This window comes from Sus scrofa, chromosome 7, assembly GCF_000003025.6.
Source record: "Sus scrofa isolate TJ Tabasco breed Duroc chromosome 7, Sscrofa11.1, whole genome shotgun sequence".
Taxonomy (NCBI): Eukaryota; Metazoa; Chordata; class Mammalia; order Artiodactyla; family Suidae; genus Sus; species Sus scrofa.
This window is the reverse complement of record NC_010449.5, coordinates 84,944,650-84,971,673: the sequence shown is the minus strand read 5'-3', so window position 1 is coordinate 84,971,673 and position 27,024 is coordinate 84,944,650. Positions and strand designations below refer to the sequence as shown.

General features: G+C 41.9%; 1 protein-coding gene across 13 annotated transcripts in view; it reads left to right on the top strand.

Annotated features, from left to right (window-relative positions):
- The window catches only part of MCTP2 (multiple C2 and transmembrane domain containing 2), a 236,938-nt gene continuing 218,896 nt past the window's right edge, over positions 8,983 to 27,024 (top strand). For 6 of the 13 annotated variants that reach the window (XM_021099360.1, XM_021099358.1, XM_021099364.1 and 3 more), the window contains exon 1: positions 8,984 to 9,139. The gene's annotated coding sequence lies outside the window, so the exon portion shown is untranslated. Of the gene's footprint in view, positions 9,140 to 27,024 lie in introns of all 13 variants that reach the window. The other 7 variants (XM_021099363.1, XM_021099356.1, XM_021099357.1 and 4 more) reach the window with 3 other exon arrangements.

Genomic DNA, 27,024 nt, shown 5'->3' with positions numbered 1-27,024 from the left:
AATTGCTCCTACCATAAGGAAATTGTTCTTGATTGAAGCTTTATAAGATTGGTAAGGATACTGCTATGAGAGTTCTTTGGAGAGAGGCATTGCTTCGGGTTGAGAAATGAGGGGGATTCTTTGTGCAGGAGACAGTATCTTATGTGGGCTTTTAGGGAGATAGAATTTGGCTATGAGGAGTTTCAGGACTCAGAGAGACTCAGTCAGGTGGTAGGAAAAATGGGGATCAAGGGGTCTGTATAGGAGACCATGGGCAGAATACAATGTGAGAAAGGGAAAATAAAAGACATGGGTGGAATAAAAGATGCTTTTTTCGTACACAAATCATTGTAACTTCTGTCTTGAGCTCGTATGATAAAGATAACACTGATTAACACCAAACATTAATTCTTGCAAAGAACTCTTTTTTTTTTTTTTTACTATTGCACTCTTTTCAGTAACATGGAGCACGTGCATCTTCTGAGCTGAATGGCAGGGATGAGCTAATGAGTTTTCTTATTCTCAGAGAAGAGTCAGATAAGTCACAATGGTAGCCTGCTAATCTCTTCATTAAGCAGATATTGCTGTATTTCAAAAAGCTGCAGTGACAGTTACACCTAGAGAGAGGTGTGATCACAAAGAAGAAAAATCCATTTTCTCCTCTGACTTACAACACAGCTACGTGTATTATGAACTTTGATTCTATTGGGCCCATTTGAGTTATTGTCTACCTTATTTATCATCACACTTTCTGATTTTCTGGTCCTGATGGTTTATAGTGGTTTTTCTGTACCCATTTATATTCCAGCTTGCTTCCCCACACTGTTCATTGATCACTTGCTTTTTCATTTTTAATTTCCGCCCTTTAGATGTCCATTCACACTTTTTATGGTGCTGCTAATTCTGTCCTTTATTGTCTTGCCACATTTCATTATAAAGTGACCATGGAAGTTTCCAGCTTGTTGGGGACACAAGCCTCCCTTGCTAAAACAGGCTCTTCAGAGCTGTACAAAACTTGGGCAGGCAACGGGACAATGTCTTCACAGCCATCGTATTGTTTTTGGTTTAGGTTTTAGTTTTGGCCTTTCCTGGGCCAAAGATTGAACCAACGCCAGAGCTGAAACCAGAGCCACAGCAGGGACAATGCCAAATCCTTAACCTGCTGAGCCACCAAGAAACTCCTTCTTACAAAAATTTTATTATTTTTTTCTTTTTTTCTTTTTATGGTGGCATATGGAAGTTTCTGGGTTAGGGGTTGAATTGGAGCTGAAGCTGTTGGCCTATGACACAGCCACAGCAATGCGGGATCTGAGCCACTTCTGTGACCTACACCACAGCTTGTGGCAAGGCCAGAACCTTAACCCACTGAGTGAGACCAGGGATCAAACCCAAATCTTCATGGATACTATGTTGGGTTCTTAACATGCTGAGCCACAATGGGACTCCTCCACAAACATTTTAAATGCTAGTCCTCTAAGCTTACTCGTTCTGACTCTACAATTTAGGGAAATATTCAATTAACACAATTCAATTTACCAAAATTCCTCAATTTAACAAAATTCAAATTTGTGTAATATATTAAAATACAGTTTGTTCAGGTGAAATAGTGTGATGTTGAGATTTTCTTTGTTCCCCAAAAAAGTGATTTCATCACTGGGGAAGAAAGTCTGTCAGAAACAAGGCCTTATAGACCCAAAATTTAACAAAAACATGGAATATTTTCACTTCCTGGATAAACACAACTTGGATACCCTTCTTAGTTTTATGGAGTTCCTGGGCATATTTTACCAATGTGTGCATCAAAAAGCATACTCAGTTTGAACTATAAGGTTGGGATTTTCAAATAAGAGGTTCTAGAGTAGAACCACATTTCACAAATTCATCAAGTAAGGCCTCCTTCCACCAAAACCATAAAGACTAAGGAGATAGGTCACAACCCTGAGGGTGGGTGCAAAGTTCATTGTAAAAAAGTTCAAAAATACAACTAAATATTCTGACACTGAGACTGTAGGCTGAGAAACTCTTTTTTTTAAATGATCTAAAATATATTTTCTCAGAGTTCCTGTCATGGCTCCATATGCTGTGGGTGCGGCCCTAAAAAGACAAAAGACAAAACATAAAATAAAATATATTTTGTTTAGCTAAGGATGGTTTATCCTTCCTTTTTTTTTTTTTTTTTGTCTTTTTAGGGCTGCATTTGCAGCACATGGAAGTCCCTGGCTAGGGGTTGAATCCGAGCTGTAGCCACTGGCCTACACCACAGCCACAGCAATGCCAGATCTGAGCCGCATCTGCAAGCTATATGCAGGTCTTAGCAACACCAGATCCTTAACCCACTGAGCAAGGCCAGGGATGGAACTCCCGTCCTTACGGATACTGGTAGAGTTTGTTACTGCTGAGCCGCAATGTGAACTCCTCCTTCTCGTATGTATGTATGTATGTATTTATTGCGGAGGTTCCCAGGCTAGGGGTCTAATCAGAGCTGTAGGCTCTGGCCTACACCAGAGTCACAGCAATGCGGATCCAAGCCGCGTCTGCGACCTACACCACAGCCCACGGCAACGCTGGATCCTTAACAGGAACTCCCTCATTCTTAATTTTAAAATCAGTCTTGGAGTTCCCGTTATGGCGCAGTGGTTAATGAATCCGACCAGGAACCATGAGGTTGTGGGTTCAATCCCTGGTCTCGCTCAGTGGGTTAAGGACCCAGCATTGCCGTGAGCTGTGGTATAGGTCGCAGACACGGCTCGGATCCCGCATTGCTGTGGCTCTGGTGTAGGCCGGCGGCTACAGCTCCAATTCAACCCCTAGCCTGGGAACCTCCATATGCTGTGGCAGTGGCTCAAGAAATGGCAAAAAGACAAAAATAAATAAGTAGATAAATAAATAAATAAAATAAAATAAAATCAGTCTCATGGTAATTTCAAACTAAGCAAAGTTATTTTTCAAAAGAATAAGCCCTTTATAGAATGAATGGTTTTTCAGTCTAGTTAGGTATTTCCCAATACATAAAAGATTTAACACCTGGATACTGGAAATTAAGGAATTAATTTAGTTTTGAGATTGACTTTTTAAAGTAGATTATAGTTGGTTTACAATGTTGTAACAATTTTTGCTCTATTGCAAAGTGACCCAGCAACAAGACATATTTATATATATGTATATGTATATATATATATACACATTCCTCTTCATATATTATCTTCCATCATGTTCTATCCCAAGAGACTGGATATAGGTCCTTTGCTATACAGTAATACCTCATTGCTTGAGATCAATTTTTTTTTAATATTTTATTTTCTATTTTGGGCCCAGATTTTTTAAAGTAGTGACAACAACAATCCTTCTAAAGATCTACCTAAAAAGTCAGTAAAGCAGGTAATTGTATATCAAACCAACTTGAAAATATTATTATGCACTTAAAGCCCCATGTGTTTCCTGACTACTCTTCAATCCTTTCATTAATGATTCTGTATTTTCTTTGTAGGTTATCATTACAGCCAGTAATTGGAGGTTAGATGAATTAGAATTTACTCAAATTATATGTCCCAAGAGGCCACATGGAGACTTCAAGTCTATATTTGTTAATGTCCTCAATCAAAAGTGTTGTTATTATTTCTCCCTATGTATCTATATTTAAATTTCCTGATTACCTGAGTAAACAATTATGGAAATATGGCTAACAGGTCTGGCTTCATTTCTCAAATTGATCTTCTCTTGTGCATTGAGTGTGGGCTCATCCCTGTGGTATGAACTAGGCTTCATCCATCAAGATCTCCTGCAGCACATGGGGCTGTGTGGAGTCACTGCTTCTGCTAATTCTCTTGGCTCTTTTCTACCTGGTTTCTTGCCGCTGATGTACATGCTGTTACCAGAGTCTCTTCCCTCTGAAACTCCGAGGTGCTTATTTTTTACCTCTCTGTTCCCTCGTCAAACTGTGAATCCCTGGTGGGCAGAAGCTGTATATCTTGTTTATCTTCTGTTCATAGTGTGTATCTTAGAGTTCAGATTCATCGTTGATCAGGGGACACAAGTGTCCACCTGGCATCTGGCCACCTGAAAGCTTTGGCCGGCATCAAAGTTAGTAAGACTTGAACGAGAATGCCTTTGGTAGGTGGATGGACATTCGCTCTGTAGCTTTTCACAATCCGTTTTCTTGTTTGTGGCCACAATCACACATTGATCTCACTAGATGAGCCCCTGTAGGTATCCTAGTGGGTGGCCCTGATTGTAGCTGCTTGGTGGAATTAGTTATGTGGATGGATGTGTGTTCATGGATGTACATCTTATTGCATGGAAAATTATTATCTCAATATTCTGGCTTTAAAGATAACTCCGGTGTCATCTCAGACTTAGAACAATAAGTTAGAAAGATATATATCTCTTATACAATGTATGAAAAGCGATTCTGAATATTTGACAGGGGCAGGTGACTCAAAACATTCTAATAGTCAAATTAGAGAGGGAAACAAATTCAGTTATTTGTGGAAGCCAGAGGATGCAAACAAACCAAGGGCTGCAGGAAAGCCTAGATTTGCACGTCTGAGATCTACAAGTTCTACCTTGGATCACTGGAATTTTGAAAACAATGACCTGGTCCACCACTTCAAGTGCAAATTCAATAACCCATTTCTCAGGGCTGATCCTAAGATGCTCCTCACTATGGCCAGTGGCAACACAGTATAGCACATGTTAGAAAAGTGATTCCACATGGGGCTCCAGCAATGATGTTTAGTATGAAATGCTCTCCTAGTCAGGTTGAATGTAGGAGAAGGTTTAAGCACTTAGCTAAATGTATGGAATTCACACCACCGATGAGGAAGGACCCTTGAGCAAGGTTAAGTTTCACCTGAAAGCAGTAAATTTGGGTCTGCTCTACCCATCAGATGAATGGGAGATTAAAGCTCTTAAGATTTCCCCTCCATGTCTCCAATAACTTTAACTTTTTAAAAGCAACTATTTGCAGATGCTAATCCTGGTTGGTCATAGAAATTTTCACCCCCTAAAAAGCACAATATCCATAAAAGTGTAACTTTGAGCAACTTATTACCTGTGACTATTTCCAGCTGATTAGCTTGTATTAAATAAAGGCCTAGGTTTTTGAAATAATTTGCTACACAGGATAATTATTAATAAGTCAGTTAAATACTGGGTTTCCAAAGGGAGATTTTACAATGTCTTATTTCTGAGTAATCAGAAAATAACACTCCTCTTCTATTGTAGCCATTCCTTTGATTAAGAAACTGAAACCCTATCAGCCACCTGCAGGAGAGCACACAGCTGGTTAAATGGTAGAGCTGGGTCTGGAATGAGTCATTATAAAAAGAGAATATGCCTTCTATAATCTGCCATGGCAATTATAACATGGAAAAAAACCCACAAACTGAGTAAATATAATGACAAAGCCTATTTGAACTAACAATAAAAGAAACGCCACTTCCTCAGTGCCACGTAACAGTGCACATGCTTCTTTCACGTAGCATACACTAAACATTTGCCACTTGGACAGTGAGCTAAATTTTGCCTTAACCATGGCATTGGTTTCACCGCCTCCTAGGTCTAGATTTACATGTTTATATCTCAACTGATTTTTTACTTTAGCTTTTATTGGCCCAGAAATGCCAAGAAGCACCAAGGAAGATGAGAGATGCTAGGTGTCAAGCCCTTAATCTCACTGGTAGCAGAACTCAGAAACGTGGAATTCCCACGGTGGCTCAGCGGTTAACGAATCCGACTAGGAACTATGAGGTTGTGGGTTAGATCCCTGGCCTTGCTCAGTGGGTTGGGGATCCGGTGTTGCCGTGGGCTGTGGTGCAGGTTGCAGACATGGCTCGGACCCTCGTTGCTGTGGCTCTGGCGTAGGCGGTGGCTACAGCTCCGATTTGACCCCTAGCCTGGGAACCTCCATAAGCAGCCCAAGAAATGCCCAAAAAGACAAAAAAAAAAAACCAAAAAAAAACAAAAAAAACTCAGAAACGTTCCTCTTAAGCATTCAAGGGAGTTGTACTCTTAAGATGAGACTTGAGTCCTTCGATTCGAGTCTGACTAGATGAATGGCACAGCCAGCGCTAGGATGATATAAGGAGGCCTGTCACGATTTCCTAAGAGCAGAGGAGAGGTGGAGCTCACCCTCCTCAGAATTTATAGACATGGTTTTCTTTCTTTTACGAAGACCCCTTTAACATCCTGGGCAGAGAATCTAGGTGACTAGAGCCATTGTAACGTATTTGGTTGAAGTTGCTCTGGCTCACTTACACAGACACACTGACATTGCCAGTGTACCTCCGCGGTGACAGTATTTCCAAATTCACGACAGAGCTCATCAGCTGTGATAGCAAAGGAGCACATGGGACCTGGAGAAGACACATCTGCCATTTCAAATTTTTAAAAAGTGAAATTATTTGATTGCCATGCAACCAAGCATATGCTGTTGAAAATGGGGAAGCAATTGTATGTGTAGGACTCTTTGTGGAGAGTGACAGCTCTGCCTCAATTATATTGACAGTAGAGTTGTTTCTTCCGACGCCAAAAACCTAGTTGCTCCTGTGAATTAAGAAGGCAAGACAGCAAAGACCGTCTCTTATAATTTCAGGAGATATTATTTTTAAAAAAGTAACAATTATGACATCATCGTCAGTGCCTCTAAGACTTGGTTCAAAACCTTTTTTAAATCAAGAAAGTCAATGTAACAACAATGTGTTGAAAATTTATCAGCCAACAGTGTATTGAAAATTTATGAGTCCAGCTGCTGTTCTAAGTGCTGCTTGTGGTGATGCAGTGAAGTTAAATTGGTTAAAGCAACACTACTAATTGCCTGGGTGGAACATATTAGAAGCAGGTAACATGTTTGGGCAATTAAAAAAAAAAAACTCAAGGAAGATGGACAGAAGAGGGTACTGTGGTGAGAGAGAGGAGAGAAGATATGACCTTAGATTTCTGTGATCTTTCAATGTTTCACTTTCTGTAGCATTTAATGATTGGAAAACACTGTTAGTCATTTTCAACTTGCGGTTGGGCTGCAGGAACCACAGAACAGGAACTCTATTGTGGCAGGAGTTAGAAGCAAAAAGCTTTTTGTGTGGGCTCATTTACTATTTTAATTCAGTTGTATTACTTGGCTCTAAAGGTGTGGTTGCTATTTCTCCTACCCAAGGTTCCTTCTCATCTTTTTCTACTTTACTTTCCTGTTATCTCTGCTCTCTCAGGAAGGGGATGTAGTTGCAAAGAGAGCACAGTGGAAAAAGCCCAAATTTGCCATCTACCTCAGGCTTCTCTGATCCTCCTAACTTGATTCATACCCTCAGGCTGGCTATTTCATGATTCTGAGGCTTGTTTTCCTCATCCTAAATGAGGGATATTATGAACTGTCTCACAGATTTGTGAAAATTCAATATGATCATGTGTCACAGGCCAAGCACAGAAACTGGTGACCAGTTTTGTTCATCACTGGTAGCTGTATGCTTTTCATGATGATGGGAGCCTTGATTTCTAACATTTGCTTCCAAGTTTGCATGTTTTCTAAATTTTTATCTCCCCTAGCCTCCATTTCCTACCCTATTTTTCTTCCTTTTTTGTCTTTTTAGGGCCGCACCGGCGGTATATGGAAGTTCCCAGGCCAGGGGTCGGATAGGAGCTGTAGCTACTGGCCTGCACCACAGCCACAGCATGTGGGATCCGAGCTGCGTCTGCGACCTATCCTACCCTATTCGTATTATCATTGCTCAACATTTATTATGTGCTAACATAGGTCAGTCAGGACATTGTGGTACGGACTTTCTGTAAATAAATTATTTCTCAATCTATGTAATAGCTATTATTGTAATCTCATTTTTAAAGGGATAGTCGAAATTCAGAGACATTAGGTGAAGTCGCTGAACATAATTAGTTGCTGAGCCTGAATTTGATTTGAATCCGTTCCTACTCTAGAGCCTGTGCTCTTAACCACCAATAGCACCACTTAAGCTCCTCACAGTTCACAGCCTTCTCGAAAAGCAACCTATAGAATGCCTGGTCTGTCCAACACAATTTAGGGTTTTACAATTCTCTTGTATCTAATTTGAAAACTGTTTCCTAGGGGTGGTATGGGTATCATGCGAGTTCCTGACCTCCCTGAAGGCAGGGATTTTACCCCCAATATCCCCCTTGAAAGCGCACAGCGCCTTGTAGGGTACAGACTGGGTGCCCAGTAGTAGACTCGGCTCATTAATAGATGGGAAAAGAAAATGACTGAGCAGAGGTAGAGTAAATAAAGTGCACGATTATAGCGGGAGGAGAAGAAAAAGGAGGAAGAAAGAATGTGAGGGAAAGGAACAAAGTAAAACATTTACTCAACGCCTTAGTGCCAGTCATCCCATTTAGGGATCTTTAAGAATCTCTAAGTGCTCTGGCAGCTCGCTGGGCGCGTATGTCACCTAATCTTTAGAGATGAGGAACTTAAGCTTAGAAACAGAGCTTCTGTTCATCTGGCAGGCCGACCTTCACCCGCAGTCACGTGCACCTGGCGCGCGTTTAACGGATTGTCTGCCTTCGGTACCTCTTCCAGGGTCAGGGTGGTAAAAACGGAGGCTGTTCCCTTCCCATTGATCCTTTAGGAAGCGACGGGAGCAAGGCGCGCGCCTCTTTGCATTAGCGAAGGCAAGTGATTAATTAAGCGACGACAACTTTGCCACCTTTTCTTTAGGTGCCAGCCACACTTTGTCTACACTTAGTGCTTACTTTGAACTAAAACGCGAGGAGACTCAACTCTCTTAGTCACTGCCAGACTTTTGGGACACATCTTCCTTTTCCTGTGAGCCAATCCAGACCAAGGAGTTGCAAGCAACCTCTTCCTCTTTGCTCAGTCGGTTCCCAGAACCCAGCGGCTGCGCCTTCTCACAGCAGCCACGGGACCTGCTGGCAGCCGCGCCAGCGTCGGGTCAGGTGGGAGGTAGCTCCAAGGTGACGCGCGGGCTTGGAGGCGGGGCTGCTGGGCGGGGCCCTGGAGGAGGGGCCGGCGGGCGCGGGCCGAGGAAGTTGGGCGGCCCGGTTCGATGCCCCCGCCCCCGCCGCGTCCTGGAGGCTCCCAGCGCGTGCGAGGGACGGAGGTGGCGGCGGCGGGGTCCGGGTAGGTGAGGGGCGTGCGACGGACCCTCTTCAGTCCCTGGGACGCAGCCTCGGACAGGTGAGGTTGGTGCCGGGCTCACCTGGATGCGCGCGCCGGCCGGGCACCCGGTCGCTGCTGGCTCTATCGGGGGGTGGGGGATGGGGGTCCGCTGCCGAGAGAAGCGAGTCCCTGAGCGACTGGGAAGGGAATTCAGTGGAGCTATTACCGCGGAGCTGCGGGTTCAGGAGTCAGAAAGGTAGGCTGCGGACCCGAGTGCAGGCGGGCGCACCGGGGAGAGCCCCCTGCTCCAGGATTTCTTTGCATCTTAAAGGACACAGGTCGGTCTCCTTGGGGCGCAGCGGAGTTAGTCGCCATCTCCCCCACCTCTGAGTCTCTTTCTGCAGAGGTCAGTCCTTCACTTGGGTGGGATTGGATGCGCTCCCTTCATGGGAACCGGAGAGTCCACTTTGATTCCTTGCGCAGATATTGGCTTAGCTCCCACGAGAGCCTTCTGATAACCGTGTAGGTTACGAGGTGTCTCGTCACATTAAAAAAGAAAAAAAATCGGTGGTGAACTTGAGAGGCAATTGCTTCCGCAGTTAGTTCCCCAGCGCACTGTCCATTTGTTAAGCAAATGGTGCGTTGATAGCTTTTTAATATTGGTTGGGTTTCCATGAAGTGAAGGCACTCCTGCGCCATGTCTGAGGGTTTTACCCGTGTCTAGGTGCTTACCTGAATCTGCTCTAGAAGTTCCACCGGCAGCGGGCAGCCTCCTGGGGAACCTGGGGACTTAAGGAAACGTGCTTCCCTGACTCACCAAATCGAAAACAGGTCTATTGGATTACGATTTCCATTAGCATTCATTTTGGCTTGGGTCAGCAGCGTTTCAATTAAACTAGTATTTATCGTACACCTGTTAAGGGGAAACCTCTCTCAGAGCCAGCCTGGAGTGCTGTTTGGTAGCACAGGTGTGGATACAAAAGGGGATTTTAGGGCTCTGGTTTCTCCCAGGTGGATGTTTAGAAAGAGAGCAAAGGCACATTGTGTTTTTGCCTTTGCGGTACCTCTTTAATCTCTGGTAATGAGCATTTTAAATGCAGCGAAAATGAAAATCTTTGAAGAATATCTGTCATTAACACTGTTTCTCATCCAAAGTGACCAGGGTTATCCAAACCATCCTTAAAATAAGGTTAAGAATCAACTCTGTGCCAAGCACCATGCTAGTCATTTTATCTTAAAAATGTTGCATAAAGTATACAAAGATGTTAGATGTTATGCTCTCTGTACAGATGAGAAACTAAAGCAGGAAGGAATCCAGCAGTTTTTTCAAGGTAACTTGTGGACCTGGAAATTTAGTGTGGATGGATATTTCTGAGTGTAGAACCCATGCCTTTTCACTATTCCAGACTACAGTGAGACAGTGTAAATCTGCTCATTTAATGGGAATAAGAGTTCAAATTTATATTCATAAAACAATCCACATCCTGAGAGCTAAGGTAACATCATGAATAAAATGAGATTTGTTTTCATTTTCCTTGTGTTGTTAAATGGATAGCAATCAGGTACAAGAAGTCGGACACCTATTTTCAAAATGTAGAATTTATTATGTGCCTTCCTTAACATATTGTTAAGGACTTAATATAGCTAAATTGGGCAAATTAGTAAAGCCTCTTTTGTATTCCTCGTGTATTACACAATGAAGTAACAGCTAACTTTCCTATTATTCGTATGCTTTAACATATTTCAGCTTGATTTCTTTCTAGAGCTTGCAGGTAAAGAGAGACCACTGTTGTCACCTAGAAGGGACTTTGTATGTGTGTGTATAAATCTATAATCAAATGTGAATGTATCTAATATTTATTTATTTATTTATCTATTTTTTGTCTTTTTTTGCTATTTCTTGGGCCGCCCCTGCGGCATATGGAGGTTCCCAGGCTAGGGGTTGAATCGGAGCTGTAGCCATCGGCCTACGCCAGAGCCACAGCAACGCGGGATCCGAGCCGCGTCTGCGACCTACACCACAGCTCACGGCAATGCCGGATCCTTAACCCACTGAGCAAGGGCAGGGACCGAACCCGCAACCTCATGGTTCCTAGTCGGATTCGTTAACCACTGCGCCACGACGGGAACTCCTAATATTTATTTTTAAAAATATATCTAGGAGTTCCCTTGTGGCACAGCGGGTTAAGGATCTATCTGGTGTTACTGCAGTGGCTTGGGTTCAGTCCCTGGCCTGGAAACTTCCACATGCTGTGGGTGTGGTCAAAAAAAAAAAAAAAAAAAAAAAAGAGATCTATCAATTTCCCCTTAAATCTATCTCTAGAAGTATAGAGCACTGCAGTGAGCTTTTTTAGGAAGGAATCCAGTGTTGCCTTTTGAGTAAATGATCCCTAACGGCTCAACTGACAGTTTCTTTAAGTGTATGTAAACCACACAAATGATTTTCAAATTAAAATTATTATACTGTATAGGATGAGAATAAAAATAGTACTTAGAATTTTAAATAATATTTCCTGACATGGAGAGCACTTGCTTTCTTAAAACTGTCCTTATAATTGTTGGTAGTTAGCACAAAAATTGAGGCGTTTCATATTGAAATTAAAGTGTTAAAGAAAGTGTTTCTTGTTGAAGAAAGACTTTATGCCCATTTGTTGGGAGGATCAAATAGGATATAGGATATTCTGCCTAGATCATGCTTGGCACATTTTTTTTCCTCTGTCTTCATTTGACAGAGAAATTGTCAGGACACCTCGAACTTCTCCTTAAAAGCATTTGAAATCTTGCCTAGCAGGTATTTATAAAAGTGTGCTTGGCTTGGTTAAGATGCTCTAATGAAGGGGCAGGGTGGATGATGATTTGGAGAAATTCACAGAAAAACCCAAAGGGCCGAGGAGCAGAGTATACCTGAGGTTTGAAAGGGGCAGCTTCAGATTTTGTGAGACCTGAAAGGTAAACAGCATGGGGCTCCTCATTAAGAAAAAGAATACAAAATTAATTATGGAAGTGAATGCTTATTTAGAATGGAAAAATAAATTACAGCCATTTGCTGGAGATTGCTGTCTCTTTCTGCTGAGATCTGTTTGGGCAGTGTACCAGAAATGCGTACATAAAAATGCTTCCTGATTGCAGCCTTCTCCCTGAGAACACTTGGCATCTCCCAGCAGCTTGTAGCACCTATAGGAGCCTATGCCAGTGAGAATCCAGAAACTGAAGCTCCATTACCTTCAAAGAGTGGGAGTCACAGTTGTCGTTGGAGGCAAAGGACTAATGGTCTGCTGAGCAGAGAAGCTTCTGCCTGGGGTGGCAGGCCTCCTGGGCTCATTGGAGACTCAGGGCACTTCATGTCCAGTGAACAGTTCTGAGAGGAAGGCCCCTGAGCTGGCCTCTAAGACCTGGTTTGGTTGGTTCTCCAGGGGTACCTTTTGGCCTTTGGCTCTCCCAGCTTCCATTCTGTCTCACCATTTTTTGAGAGGGTGCTATGTCCCAAGCAGTGAGTTGGGCGAGGTTCTGATTGTCAGAGAGCTCCTTGCCTCTTGGAGCTGATTTCACTGATGACAGGACAGTAGTCTTGGTGCCGCATAGAGGTCTTGATGCTTGAACTGAGTTTGGAGTTGCCCGTGGGGTTGCTGAGATGGAGGAATCCAGGAAGGGTCTTCTAGGTACATGGAGCTTTGGACCCACCACACTGTCTTCCACTGATGTAGGAGGCCCCTTAGTTAGCGTTTTTCCACATGTCCTTCCACACCAACAGCACCCACATACCTGAGATTAACTTGTGACAAATGTATGTTCTCAGACTCCATCTCAGAGGCCCTCTGAATCAGAGCTCTGTGTCTATAGCACAGCAACCTGTGTTGTGAGAAGCCTTGTGGTTCCTGAGGGGAGGGGGAAGGAGTGGTATGGACTGGGAGTTTGGGGTTGGTGGATGCAAACTATTGCATTTGGAGTAGATAAGCAATGAGATTATGCTGTATAGCACAGGAAACTACCATCTAGTCACTTGTGATGGAACCCGATGGAGGGTAATGTGGAAAACAAAGAATGTGTCTATATCTATGACTGTTAAATATATGTATGACAGCAGATATTGACAGAACATTGAAATCCGACTACAATAGAAAAAATAAAAATCTTAAAAACAAACATAAAATGAATCACAAACTTAAAAAAAAAAAGACGACGACTTTCAGATGATCTGGGTACTTGCTAGAGTTCCAGAAGCTTTGCTTTTAATGTTTGAGAGACCTGGTAGGGCATAGAATCCCTTGGGAAGATGAGAGGATTAGTGCTCGTGCTAATGCATTATTATTGTAATATATTTCCAGTACTATCACTTACATTTATGGAGCGTTCAGATTGTGATAAGAACTCTTTTAATCATCACTACCACCCCACAGGGAGAGCTATCATCACTCCTTTTCAGCGTGAGAAAACTAAGGTACAGAGAGCCAAAGGTGTTGTCACAGGTCGCACAATTGGATTCAAGTGCAGGCAGTGTGGTGCCTGTGCCCACCTTCCTTCCGTCTCATCACTGTCATTGTTCATGGTTTTCGTCACTGTTATTGTTTTGTGTTGTCCTTGTGGGAGAGGTCTAGAAGGCAGGCCTGAGACGACTGGGGATGGCCCGATTTGCTAATCCCTTGGGGTTAACAAGCTCTTTTGGGGGGCAGAATGGCAGATGAGAGAGGAAGAATGTTTACTGTCATTTGCTCGTAGTGCAAATTCTGAAAATCCCATGATTGTGTAAATATGATTATGTCACTTGAGGCTCCGCTTTCCCCAGCCTGAAGGTGAGCTCATGTGGATTTCCCCAGTGATTGTGGACGGTGGCCTTCTTTCACAAGGCTGGGATTTGATCTGGGTATTAACATGGGGGCCTCTCTTCTGAAGGCCAACGTCTTCCCTCGGTCGCAGAGAGAGGACTTGAAGATGTTGGTGTATTTGTCCTTTATATTCTGGAAGGTATCTGGAAGAGCCATGCTTGGCATTTTCAGTTTTTTTCTTTTTCTTTCTGAAAAAAAAATTGTCCTCCATAATTCTGTACATTTTATCATGGAACGGCTCCATCATGTCAAGCAGTATGAAGAGAACATATAGCCGTGGATATGAGTACAGGTGTGAGGGTGTAGAATGATGGTTTGTCTTTGGGGGTGAGCCTCAGATGACTAAGTCTTTACTTCTCCAGAGACAAATATTTAGACAAACAGTAATTTGAATTTATGATAGGATATAGAATCGAAGTTCTGACAGTACTGGTGGCCTCATTCTTGCATTTGTTCGTTCATATAGTCATTTTTTTTTTTTTTTTTTTTTTGCCTGCCTAGTTGTGCTAAGTGTTAATGTTGGGCACTGGAAGGAAATGCAGTGGTGACCAGCCAGACGTGATCCCTACAGTCTTGGCGGCAAAACTTGCTCTGTGATGTTACTAGTGAACAGCGTTAGATGCCCTAATTCTGGCAGTGAGTTGGTGGGAGAGGAGTTGAGAGATTATCATTGTTCAGGAGTGAGGTTTTAGGGCTTGGTTTAAGGCAATAGGGAAGCAGAGGTGTGGCAGGATCTGAGAGATATCTAGGAGATTACCGAGGTGACCAGGTGGATCTGAGTGGTGGGAGGGAGGGAGGGAGGAAGAGAGAGAGAGAGAGAGAGAGGGATTGAGGCTGAGGTTTGTGCCTTGGGCCCCTAGGCTGGTGCCAGGAACACACGTCAGGACTGGAGAAGACTTTTTCTGGAGAAGGATCCTGAGTTTTATGGATGTTGTGAGTTTGAAATGCATGGATGACTCCAAGATAGGTTTGGGTAGACAGAGTAATGCAGCTGATATAAGAACTGAGTAATTCAACAGAAGGAATAATAGCTACAGAATAATGCTGTCTCCCAAAGAGAGAGGAGAGAAGCAGGTCACGGAGGAAATGGGGCGTGCCTCCTGGCTAGGCAGGATCGCAACACACTCCGGTTCCTTGGACGTGACAGATGGAGAAGGTTACTTCCACGCATTCTTGGAGGGTGGAGACAAATCCTCCACTCCCTCTGGCCTTTAGCCTGTTTAACAACCTGAGCTCTGGCCCATGGGAGGAGGTACCCAGTATGGAAGAGCAGGCCGGGCAGGAGGGTGGCGAGGGGCTCGCTGAAAGCTGGTCTTAAGAATTTGAGCTCATCTTATTGTCATCAGATAAAATATTTACCACCATCTTTCCTTTTTGTTATTTTGTATTATTAGAAATACTCATTTAGCATTTATGTGTATCATGTCTACCATAAATGAATCATATCAAGTAGAGTGGCCATAAGTATGCATATGTATACACACACGTACATGGGTATAGATTGTACATAGCATGTAGATTGGCCAGCGCTGTTTTGTAGCTGCTACAGATACAGATATTACAAGACTCATTTTCATATAGAAGATGTAGGTGCTCAGAGTTAAGCTAAAGGCTCGTTTAAAACATGTTAGGAATTCCTCTGTGGTTCAGTGGGTTAAGAATCTGATATCCTTAAGTCCGTGAGGATGTGGAGTCAATCTCTGGCCTTGCTCAGTGGGTTAAGGATCTGACTTTGCTGCAAGCTGCAGCGTAGGTCACAGATGCAGCTCGGATCCGCGTTGTTGTGGTGCAGGCCAGCAGCTGCAGCTCCCATTCATTCTCAAGCCCGGGAACTTCCATATGCGGCAGGTGTGGCACTTAAAAAAAAGACAAAAACAGAAAACAAACCAAAAAAAACCCAAAAAAGCAGACAAAACAAACAAACAAAAAGTAGCTGAAATAGATATTTGTTCTTTTATTAAAAGCTATGAATTGAGTGTGTATTTTGTGTGGTATGTGCCAGAGTTTTCCTTGTGAATAAAGCAGAGAGCTCCCTGTTTCCTTAAGCTTAGAGGGGAAGTCAGACAGCTTGACAAGTGAGTACACTAAAGTGTGCTGTTGGCTAAGAATAAGGCAAAGGGGGCTGATGAGCAGCTTCCAGAGGGAGGGCTGCCACCGCTTAGCCAAAAGGATGGGCAGGCACATCAGCCTGGAGAAAGATTTGGAAAGAACAGAGAGGTTGTTTGAGAAACTGATGGACGGGTGCTTTTGAAGAGCCGAAGGTTTCAGAGAGTTTGTTTTAACTTTGTTCATTGAAAGTCAGCTAACAAAAAAAAGAATATTCACAAGAGCTCTTTGAACTGCTTGGGAAAACCCAGAAGAAAGTATTAAACTTATATCTGTGTGACTGTTCAGATCTAAGATTCGACTGTGATGACAATGCAAGAAAAACAAAGCCCTTCACAACAAACAGAAAATCCCCCAAATTCTCCCTAAATCAAACCAAACCAGAAACAAACACAAATAAAAACTGTAATAGTTTTTGGTGTTTTTTTTTTTTTTTTTTTTTTTTTTTGCTTTTTAGGGCTGCACCCTCAGTATGTTGAAGTTCCCAGCCTAGAGGTCACATTGGAGCCACAGCCACCAGCCTACACCACAGCTACAGCAATGCGGGATCCTAGGTGCATCTGCGACCTACATCACAGCTCACGGCAACACTGATCTTTAACCCACTGAGTGAGGCCAGGGATTGAATCTGCAGCCTCATGGATACTAGTTGGATTCGTCACTGCTGAGCCACAGCAGGAACTCCTGTGTAATAGTTTTTGTTTTTGGTTGTGAGGAGGACTTTTTTTTTTTAGCATTATGAAAGATGTGAATTCTAAGAAAGTCTGAGAACTCTGTAATACGTTAGGAAAGAACATTGCATTCCTTGAACAATGACCAGTAGTTATTACGATGATAGTCTTGCCTCATGTAACATTTAAATATTTAAAGTTAGCTTAGCTTTCCAAGTTTGTAGTCTAGAAATGCCTTTAGGGGTCAGCCTTTCCATCACATGTTGGTAACACAGTCTGTCCCCTAAAACATATCTGTCGCTCTTTGCTTAGTGTCTTGTCTGTTGCTAGACCAGGCCCTATAATGAACTGTCTTCATCTTCTCTCTTTGCCCCCACAAAACCCCCTTCCCCTTTTCCATATCCTCTCTTCCCGTATCTTTGTCATTCACCTTTTTCCTACCTAGTGGTGTGTTTTCAGTCTTGTTAGGAATCCTTGGCAGAAGTTACCTTCAGCATTTTAGGCCTGTTGAAACAGGTAGACATTTCTTTCACTCTTTAATCTCAGGTGAGCTGGCTCAGAGATACTTAGCTTTAGCCAGGAGTGAGAAAGAAAATTCTCAGGAAGTGTCCGGACGTCATAGAACTGAAAAGGTACATGATAGACTGTTTTTAAATGTTTTTAAATGTCGGGTCACACATTCACAGATTTTGAACACAGAGGTGTGGCCCTGGTCATTAATAACAGATTAGTATTCGGTTACTTTATTAACTACTTCCTATCCAAGGACTAGTCTTATGTCACTTCTGGCTTTATCACCGTGTGCTCTAGACCCTAAATCACCAATTTATTGTGTAGTTTTGGGGTTCAGTGGCCAATATGTGCCTTTTCATTGATACTGTTTTTTTTTCCTGTAGTGGAAGACGCTTGTGGCTTTTCCTAGTTCACAGGACATAAGACTCACCTGCTGTGTATTTGGATTAGTGTGCCAGCAGCTTGCTATTGCCGAGCCTCTGTTAGTCACATCATTATCTTATTCACTCTGATCCTCTCAGGGACCCTCCTAGGTAGAAGTCATCCCCATCTTACAGAAGAGAACACTGGAGCTCAGAGGAGCCGAGTGACAGGCACAGAGTCACCCAACTGGATGGAATTTTATTTTTTCCTCCCGTACTATTCCATTCCAGCCACTGCTATTTCAACTGTTTCACTCTGCCTTGTTTCCCAGGGAAGCTGTTTACCCATCAGACTAGAGACGCTCCAAGACCTGTTCCAAATAAAATTCTAGGAATTTCTCTGCATCCTGGCATTGAAAGCAGCTGCTCTGTGTATTCCCAGGGTGAAGGCAGTGTTGAGCCCTTTCACTGCAGAGGTTGCTTTTAAAAAAGCTGCAACGGTGAAGCCCTGGAATCTTGCCACACTCTCTATTGGACATGGATTTGACTTGGTCTTGATAAATATATCACTTTAGAGCAGTTTCCTGCCCAAAGCTTGTGAATACATGAAGCTAGATATTCTGGAAAGGTTTCTCTCCTTTATCTGGCCCAAGTGATGCATAAAACACATAACTGTTATAATAGATATGTGGAGCAAAGGAAGCAGTCCCATCAAAACACCACATGTAATTCCCGAATGTTCACATGAGAACTCCTCACAGTGTTTTTGTGTTTTTAAATTGGTATATGCTCTTAAATACATACAGATGTTGACATTTCAAAACCCAGATGAAATTCCTGCGGCACTACTGATCAAACTAGGTGCTTTTTGTTATTCATTCTTTCATTCCTTTCTGAGCATTGCACCCACTTTCAAATGAGATCTTTTGAGGGTCCACAGTATACAAATGAGGTTGATACTCTGTTTGAGGCAAGCTTGGAAAAATTATAGTTACTTCTTGTGGACATTCTGCTTTTCCGTGTGGGAGCTTCTGACCTATTTCCTAGGAACGCTCATTCAGTCTGCACCTAGAGTCTTTTAGGACGGGATAGCAAATGCTGAAGCTGATGTGGCAGTGGGGAGTAGGGGGTTGTGAGGAAAGCTCCCCAGCTCCCTGCCAGCTGATGTTCTGGTGCGGAGCCTCCTATGCGTTTGAGCAGAACACCCGTACAGACATGCATATGTAATGAATAATAAGTTAGTGTTTTGCTTAAACTGTTTTTTTTTTTTTAATGTAAATTTGGCTGACCACTTCTGGATGTCCTGTCACTGTGGTTTTGGTAGTTTTTCTGATTTGTGATAACATCCTGAATCTAGCCACTTTGGAAACCAGCCCCTGCCTGGTTTTGTTTTTTGCCAGTGGCTCTGAGTCAGAGCTAACTGACTTAGTACCTGTAAACCACTGGTTTTATTGTTGCTTTTAACATAATCCATGGTATGAAACAGTGTAGAGCAAAACCCCTTTTCCATACACACCTTTTATACTATGTTACTGTGTGCTGGTAAATGAATATGTGGGTGTGCATTTATTTTTCTTCTGGAAATGAGCCCTAGAAATTTAATAGTGGCCCCTTTATGAAGATGGGCTGAGTCACTTTTCATTTTGTGCCTCTTTGCACAATTACAATTTCCCAAAGGCATACCTTGAAAAAATATTGCCAGGGTTAATTGGATGGTGAGATAACAGGCCTCTGTTGTTGTTGTTGTGGTTGTCTTTGAAATGCCCCTTAAAAATTCATACTCGAGGAAGGGAACATTAAAAATACGTAGAATTTGTTTAACATTTCAAAGCTTTTACAAAGTCTTTTTGGCATTTATTATCAGATTTTACCAGCCAGTATCTCGTCTATTTTAGATCCAGAAACACAACACTGGCACTACAGTGCGTAGTAGTTGAAATGATTAAGGAGAGAAAAATTTCCAAGATTCTGTCCATTCAGTGAGATTCCCTGAGGCCACCTAGAATGAAGTAGGTGTGGGGTGGTTAACAAACATCCACCCTAGTAGATTGGCTATAGAGACCCCATCTCTGGTTCCCTTAACTCACCATGCCCCAGTTACTGGGAAGAATCAGGGTTTGGGATTCACATGCACCTGGGCTCAGATACCAACTCTGCCTTTTGCAGGACTTCAGCGTCTCCAAAGCTTGGGCTCATTATTTGTAAAATGGAGATGGGATGCTGTGGATATTAGTAATAATCCCTGCAACATGCCTTGGGTGTAATAAACCCTTCATCAATTCTTATCATTCAAGGGAAAAAGGGAGTCTGCCTACTTGGTATTAAGTAAGCCTGCAGAGGTTTGGGTAAGTCAGTGCCCATAGTGCTATGAAAGCTCTCCCCCAGAATCAGATCTCTCTGCAGTGCTGTTTCCTTCCATATTTTCTTCCAACCACGATAAGAATAAGAAGGGGTAGGGCAGGAAGCATGAGTAGGAGATGGTACCAAATGACAGTATTTCAAAAAATAACTGGAGACCCATTTTAGGTAGCAATAAAATTTATCTAATTCAGTCCTTTTTACCCAACTAGGAGCCATTCCTTTTAGAGATAAGACACCACCCTTCCTTTTTTTTTTTTTTTAACACTTTATATTTTTACTTTCACTTTTAAGGTGTTTTTCCCTCTTGCATTTTTGAGGAAGTCTTGAGGTCAGAAAGTGGATATCGGACTTGAGTTCATTCTCTTGATTGTGCTGGATTTAGCATTTTCTTGGTGATTATATTATAATTTGAAAGCCCAGCCACTCCTGGAGGAAACCTGACAATGTTTCCTAAATATATATGGATGAAAAAATACCTGGGAAGGCTGTCTTTGGAAGGTGACTACTAATCGATGGCTTTATTGGGTTCACATGCCTACGTTTCTGATGGCAAAAAAGAAAAAAGATAAAAGGATTGATTAGCTATGATTTCCTATTTATATGGGGCCATAGAGAAAATAGAAGTGGTTCCTGGTTTCAAAAGTGTATCTCCTTGGGGAGTTTAAGATCCATCTTTGTGAAAAACGTATTAGTGGTACCCTCTTGGGAGCAGAGAGGATTTTAAAGGCAGGTGAGGTCTGTCTAGGCTGAGGAGGAAGGGAACATGTGTCCCAACCTGGAAGGATGGAGAGGAAGTGACCCTCGAAGGCTTGTGGAGAGATGAACACTGCTTATCTCTGTTCCTTTCATAGTGTGTGGCCTCTGGAACTTTGCTGAAGGAGCCTTTGCAGTGCTGCACGCTTTAGGACTGGATACTATGAAGCAAGAGATTAAGTGACAGAGACTTGGGGGCAAGGTGGCATAGAGATTGAGAACATGGAGTTGGGCTGCTGGCTGGAATCTTGGCTCTGCTATGGATTAACTGCCTGACACCGGGCAAGTTACTTAAGCTTTTTGTGCTTCCATTTACCCATCAGCCAATGAGGCTTCTAATAGTTCCTACTTTGTAGGGTTATAAGGATTAAATGACAGTATACTTAAAGTAGTTGCTGCGTGATGTCTGACCCACCTAATCCCTCATTTAAGGAGTAGCTGCTCTTGTTGTTTTTGTAACGTCGATGGTGGGGTGTCCCATTTTAGCTTTATTGAACTATAAAGTGTCCTGTTTGTCCATCTTCATAAAACCTTCATATTTGAAAACTCATTTGTAGTATTTTATCTCAGTGGGAAGATTTATTTGAATGTGTCTGATCACTCCAAACCTTTTCTTAACTGATGTTAAGTGAATGAGTTGCAAAGTGCATGGGTTGAGAGACTATAGAAAAATTAAGAAAGTTCATTGGGGAATTAGCAATTTGAGCTGTTATAAGATAGTGCCCACTTCATCAAGCTGACACTGGCATTGATGGAATCTGCGTGGTGGGGAAGAAAAAAAATCAATGTAACCTTTTTAAAAGATAGATGGTTTTAATATTGATAATGTCCTTTACCTTTTCATTTGAGAGATGCTGCTCTAATGGAATGCTTTATAAACACTAATGTGTGCTGATTACATTCTTATAGTAATCCCTTTGGAATTTTGAGATGAGAAGTTCAGTGATATGGGCAAATGTCACTTTAATGCAGCACAGAGAGGTTTAGGAATGTATTCTCCAAATAAAGTGTATTTCACATCAGTGTAGGAAATATCCATTAATTGCTGTTTTAGAAACCTTTCTTAACTCACAGGCAGGGGAAGGCTCAGTGCTTGTTCTGTGTGCATGTGAGTGATTAATTTTAAGTCACTTACAGCAGTTTTCCTCATTTGATTCAAACATTTGGAGCAGTTCAGAGTGATCAAATGCACATAAATCAGTTCCTCAGGAATGGCATCTTGAAGACCTCACCTATTGTCTTTATTTGGTCCTGACATGCTTTGGGGACACCAGCTGTCTCCAGGAGCCTCAGGATTAAGGAGCACCTGACATTACTGAAATCCACAGAGTGGAAAAGGGCTGGGTTTCTAGGCTTTTGCAGTCACGTCGAGTTCTAGGATCTTTCAGTTCTTGGTTGAGAGTTTCAGAGTTGCGTTATCTGGGCTTCGTCATCAACTTGCTGACCCTAATTTTGTCCAGTTGGTAAGAGGAGGGGCTCATTCCATTATGAAATGAATGGGGGAAACCAGAGGGGAAATGTAGGCAGATAAAACTCACTCCATCCTCAGCACAGTGATACCTGGGTCGCTAATGAGGCTGCGTCAGAACTAGTGGCCGTTACTGATTCATTGCTCTGTAGACGGTACATGAAACTGCTCACATACCTTATCATAGAGCAATAAATATATTGCCCAACATTTTAAATTAATAATTAAACACATATTAAAAAGCTCAAGCATGGTGAGACTTTTCAGGTTGATGGAATTTGCTGGTATCTCAGCAGGCTTGGCTTTCTGGAAAATATTCAGTCATGATAGTAGCAGAAGGAATTGCCCTCTGGAGTTCATTCCTTCCTCCCTCATTCCATCAAAACTTAACTGCTCTGTGCTAGATATTGTGCTGAAGATGCAGATATGGACTAGCCAAATACAGCCCCATCTCCTCAGAGGACTTAATTATTGTGGGGAATGGGAAGTAGATTGGGGAGACCAAGTAAGCAAAGTAATGAGATAATTTTGGTCAACTAGGCCATGATGGACGTCAGGTGTGATAAGAGATTATGGTGCAGAAAGGCAGCTTCATACATAGAGGATCAGGGTTTGGCTTAGGCTTAGGGTCAGGCTTGCTCAGGAATTGGTGCTTGATCTGGAACGTGAAAGAACCAAATGGTCTGTGGGAAGACTGGGTGTATAACAGACCCGAACCAAGAGCATAGACTCCCTAGACCTTTGCCGTAAATGTTAGCGACACTCATTTTCTACTTACTCCTGGGCTGCAGTTCTCCTTCACTTGGGCATTTCATGTTAGACCTGATAAGACTGAACATTAGGAATTCTGGGCTTCTCCCAGGCCAGGTCTCTACTGTGGGTTGCTGTGTTTTCCTCCTTGCACACAGTCCCCATCCACTGAACTTTGCACCTAACAAGAGCTCTCGGTGTTTACTTTCCAGTTATCCCAGCCAGGTAGGTAAGCCCAGAGCTTGCTTTAACTTTCTTCTCATTTTCTAACACACGTGTGATTTCACTTGATGCCTTTAGCTCTCTGTCAATGACACACCAGCCTGTCGTATTCTCTCGCCATCAAGATTCTGCCCGTTTGTGTCAAGACACCTGCTGGAAATTAGAGCTTCCTCTTTTTTCAGTCTGATTCTTTTCGACTATGAATTATTTTCAGCCTTTTTTCTATCTTTTTTGAAGTTTGACTTGCTTTGTTTCTTTATGGAAAATGAATGAAAGCAGCCAATGAGGCCTTGAGGAGATTCAAGTATCTGAATCAAGAATCCTTTATGTTCTGCCAAAAAAAAAGGTAGCCTAGAGGTGGCTTGAGTTGGTTCTCTGGATTTTTTGTTGACTCTAAGTACAGAATGATGCAATGGAAGGGAATGGTTATACAGAATTATAATCTTATAGAAAAGCAGACATTCACAAATAAAATATCCACTGCCAAACTTTGATGCTCTTCAAGCCCTATTTTGTGTGGATAGATGCATATTCAGGCTCTTCTTTCTCTGGAAGCTTCTGTTCTGCACAGAGACAATAATCATGAAAACATTTTATTGCAAATAGGAATTATAGTTGCCTAATATTGACTGTCCTGATTCCCTAGCACAGGTCTGTACCATGTCAGTGAAATGACTGCATTCATTTTTAAGAAGTTACTTTTAGAATATTAAATTCTAAAACTGTGTACATCAACTCTTCTATATTGGCTGTTAGACAAGAACTAATTGGCTGCATCATGTCCTGAGTTGCCGTGGCCTCTTGTGTTGATTGTTCTAAGGAAAGCTTTAGGATACTCTTGGTCTTTCCACAGGATCTGTGTTGCTGCTATTAGTGCTGAGACAGAGATGGCACATAACTGGCAGAGCTACTGTTCCCCGTCTGAAGCCCAAGACAGCTATTCATGCTGATGACATTATGTTTCCCACCAAGCCTCAGAATCCTTTGCAATAATAGCTCTTTAGGCAGCTGTCATCAGTTGATCTGAGGCGGTCATCAGAAACCTAGTTGTCATCCAAGATAATTTGGGATTGAACTTCTCCTTTATGTTGGAGGAAAGTACATACAGATGCATGAAATATCACTGCACACATTGCTTTTACTTTTATGTGTATTACACAAACAATATTATGTTATACAAAGAGAATGCATATTTAATTTAGAAAAAAGCAAGTATTCTCTATGTTGGAAAAAAAAAAAAGCTAGCCATGAACAGTTTTTATCTGTTTCCTTCTAGTCTGATCCATACTTACACATCATTTTATAAAGCTATAAACAGAGGTTAGGTACAATTTCAGAGTTTGTGGGTTTTCCATTTAAAATTACATCATGAATCATTTTCCAAGTGGCTACAAAACATCAGAGAATGAAGTTTTAATGGTAGCATTAATGAAGATTAGTGTTCATATTTCTGTTCGTGATGTGTGTGTTTCTCTGTAGAAGCATCACTGAAATAGTATGCATTCTGTGTTAAATTTCCTAAACTTGTAGTACGTTATATTTTATACTAACCTGATTGTCACCTTGTGCAAACTGTGCCGGACATTCTCTTCTTCCCCCGTAATTATGGGGTGATATAGAATTTCACATGGTGAGCATGTATAGGGGGTTAGTAGAGAAGGCTATGAACCATGTGTTTTTGTATGGATTTCCTTTAATATACTCTAAAAACAGATTAAGGCAAATCACTGGGCTGTCTGAAGAGATAACACTGTGGAATGACCTTGAGAACAAATTTATCTAAGTGAATTTATACCTCACTACAGGGACAGAATTGTATATTTTTCCTTTTATTAGCTCAGGGAGGGTCTTTGTATCTCAATTGTATTAAATGCCGTGAGCTCTGCAAGGTGAGATCACTCAGGGAACAGTCATAAAATTAAGAGAAGAGTGGACTGAAAAAAAAAAAAGAGCATGATTTTCATGCTTATTTATAGACTCCAGCATGAAGGGACTAAGAAAGCAAAATCGACAGCATAGCCTAACAGTTTTAGTACAAAAATGATCCTTTCTGGGGAAAAAAAAGCTATCTTTGTTGTGTTATTAAATGTGAATTGGTGAGTATTTATAGAATGAGAAGAAGAAAATATCCTTGTAGTCAAGTTTTAGCAAGTATCTTATCCAGATGAGAAGCAATATGTTGATATTTATATCCTGACATAAGAAACATGGCTGTGGAAATTGATTTGAAAATCAGGGAGTTCCTGTTGTAGTGCAGCAGAAATGAATCCAACTAGTAACCATGAGGATACGGGATTGATATGTATGGAAATGTGGAAGTTTCACATAATATTTGGGCTGGGAGCATCTTTGAAAAGTCAGAGTGTCAGGACAATCCTTGGCTACAGTGAGGAGAACCTTTGATCCAGGGAGTCCTGTGCACCCTCTAGCTCGCCTCATCCTCCACAACTCATCTTAATTCAGCCTGACTGATCTTCGATCCTCATGATCACCTGAGGTTTTGACCCTGCTATGAAACACTTGTCTTATTATTTTACTCAAAACATCCTCTTTAAAGATATCTCTTTAGGAGTTCCCGTTGTGGTGCAGTGGTTAACGAATCCAACTAGGAACGATGAGGTTGCGGGTTCGATCCCTGGCCTTGCTCAGTGGGTTGAGGACGCGGCGTTGCTGTGAGCTGTGGTGTAGGTTGCAGATGCGGCTCAGTCCCACGTTGCTGTGGCTCTGGCGTAGGCCAGTGGTTACAGCTCCGATTCAACCCCTATGCCGCGGGAGCGGCCCTAGAAAAGGCAAAAAGACAAAAAAAAAAAAAAAGATATCTCCTTATAGATCCATATATTCACTCCAACTAGGCTTGAAAATCAATTTTATAACTTATCTTAAACATGTCAATTGTCAGAAAATACACATAACATAAAATTTACCAGCTTATCCATTTCTAAGTGTACCATTCAGTGGCATTAAGTGCATTCACATTCTTATGCAACTGTCACCACCATCCATCTCCATAATTCTTTTCATCTTGCAAAACTGAAACTCTGTACCCATTCAACAACCACTTCCCATCTCTTCCTCTCCCCGAACCCTGGAAACCACCATTCTATTTTCTGCTTTATGAATTTGATGACTCTAGGTGCCTTATATAAGTGGCATCATGCAGTATATGTCCTTTTGTGTCTCGCTTATTTCACTTAGCATAATGTCCTCAAGGTTCATCCATGTCGTAGCATCTGTTAAAATTTCCTTCCTTTTTAAAGCTGAATAATATTTCACATTTCGCTTTTCCATTTGTCATTTGATGGACGTTTGGTTTGCTTCCATCTTTTGGCTGTTGTGAATAATACTGCTATGAACATGAATGTACACATACCTCTTCAAGTACCTGCTTTCCTTCTTTTGGATATATATTCAAAAGTGGAATTGCTGGGACATAGGGTAATTCTATATTTACATTTTTGAGGATCTATTTTACAGTTTCCTTTAGTGCTGTACCATTTTGCATTCCCACCAACAGTGCCCAGGGATTCCAATTTCTCTAGACTCTCACCAATATTTGTTGCTTTCTGTGATTTTTAAATAGTGGTTCTTCCTAGTGGGTGTGAGGTGGTATTGCATTGTAATTTTGATTTGTGTTTTCCTAAAGGATTAATGATGTTGACTAGAACTTTTTAAAAAAATGTTTGCTAGGGTTGGAAGAAATGACCATTTGAATTGTCATTGAAAGAAAATTACCTGGAGAGTCAAAAGATGTGGATTCTAACCAAGTCTCTATCCTAATTAATTAGCCATCTGACTTTCACTTCCATTTAACAAATGATAATTAGGCCTCTGCCAAATGCTGATTCCTGCACCAGGTGCCACAGGGAGGAGAAAAAATAAACCACAATTTTTCCATTCATATGTCTGGTTTGTAGTTTTCTTGTCTCTGAAAGTA